The sequence below is a fragment of the Sander lucioperca genome, chromosome 7 (assembly GCF_008315115.2).
Source record: "Sander lucioperca isolate FBNREF2018 chromosome 7, SLUC_FBN_1.2, whole genome shotgun sequence".
Lineage (NCBI taxonomy): Eukaryota > Metazoa > Chordata > Actinopteri > Perciformes > Percidae > Sander > Sander lucioperca.
The window spans coordinates 10870589-10872198 of NC_050179.1; the positions used below are offsets into that span (position 1 = coordinate 10870589).

The 1610-nt window shown below is 46.3% G+C and overlaps 1 long non-coding RNA gene across 1 annotated transcript; it reads right to left on the minus strand.

Moving 5' to 3' along the window:
• Nucleotides 1–539: 539 nt before the first annotated feature.
• LOC116038825 lies at nt 540–1247 on the minus strand. Its single transcript, XR_004102172.2, has 3 exons — nt 1218–1247; nt 1158–1160; nt 540–658 (listed from the first exon to the last, which is right to left on the minus strand). It is a non-coding gene; the product is annotated as an uncharacterized LOC116038825 (long non-coding RNA).
• Nucleotides 1248–1610: the final 363 nt, after the last annotated feature.

A 1610-nucleotide genomic window follows, 5' to 3' on the forward strand; every position in this document is an offset into this window, starting at 1 on the left:
TGTACACAAAAGAACCATTTCTCTCAAATATTGAGATTCACAAATCTGTCTAAATCTGTGTTAGTGAGCACTTCTCCTTTGCCGAGATAATCCATCCACCTCACAGGTGTGGCATATCAAGATGTTGATTAGACAGCATGATTATTGCACAGGTGTGCCTTAGGCTGGCCACAATAAAAGGCCACTCTAAAATGTGCAGTTTTATCACACAGCACAATGCCACAGATGACGCAGGTTTTGAGGGCGCGTGCAATTGGCATGCTGACTACAGGAATGTCCACCAGAGCTGTTGCCCGTGAATTGAATGTTCATTTCTCTACCATAAGCCGTCTCCAATGGCGTTTCAGAGAATTTGGCAGTACATCCAACCGGCCTCACAACCGCAGACCACGTGCAACCACACCAGCCCAGGACCTCAATATCCAGCATCTTCATCTCCAAGATTGTCTGAGACCAGCCACCCGGACAGCTGCTGCAACTATCGTTGTGCATAACCAAAGAATTTCTGCACAAACTGTCAGAAACTGTCTCAGGGAAGCTCATCTGCATGCTCGTCGTCCTCATCGGGTTTTGACCTGACTGCAGTTCGTCGTCGTAACCGACTTGAGTGGGCAAATGCTCACATTCGATGGCGTCTGGCACTTTGGATAGGTGTTCTCTTCACAGATGAATCTCGGTTTTCACTGTACAGGGCAGATGGCAGACAGCGTGTATGGCGTCGTGCGGGTGAGCGGTTAGCTGATGTCAACGTTGTGGATCGAGTGGCCCATGGTGGCGGTGGGATTATGGTATGGGCAGGCGTATGTTATGGACAATGAACACAGGTGCATTTTATTGATGGCATTTTTAATGCACAGAGATACCGTGATGAGATCCTGAGGCCCATTGTTGTGCGATTCATCCACAACTATCACCTCATGTTGCAGCATGATAATGCACGGCCCCATGTTGCAAGGATCTGTACACAATTCCTGGAAGCTGAAAACATCCCAGTTCTTGTATAGCCAGCATACTCACCGGACATGTCACCCATTGAGCATGTTTGGGATGCTCTGGATCGGCGTATACGACAACATGTTCCAGGTCCTGTCAATCTCCAGCAACTTCGCACAGCCATTGAAGAGGAGTGGACCAACATTCCACAGGCCACAATCAACAACCTGATCAACTCTATGCGAAGGAGATGTGTTGCATAGCATGAGGCAAATGGTGGTCACACCAGATACTGACTGGTTTTCAGACCCCCCACAGACCCCTCCAATACAGTAAAACTTCACATTTTAGATTGGCCTTTTATTGTGGCCAGCCTAAGGCACACCTGTGCAATAATCATGCTGTCTAATCATCTAATATGCCACACCTGTGAGGTGGATGGATTTTCTCGGCACACAGATTTAGACAGATTTGTGAACAATATTTGAGAGAAAAAGGCCTTTTGTGTTCATAGAAAAAGTCTTAGATCTTTGAGTTCAGCTCATGAAAAATGAAGGCAAAAACAAAAGTGTTGCGTTTATAATTTTGTTCAGTATAAATGTACTACAAGTTACTTTCCACCACTGTTCCTGTTTCAGCTGAGAGCAGGGCTCATCACACATGATAAACCCAGAGTG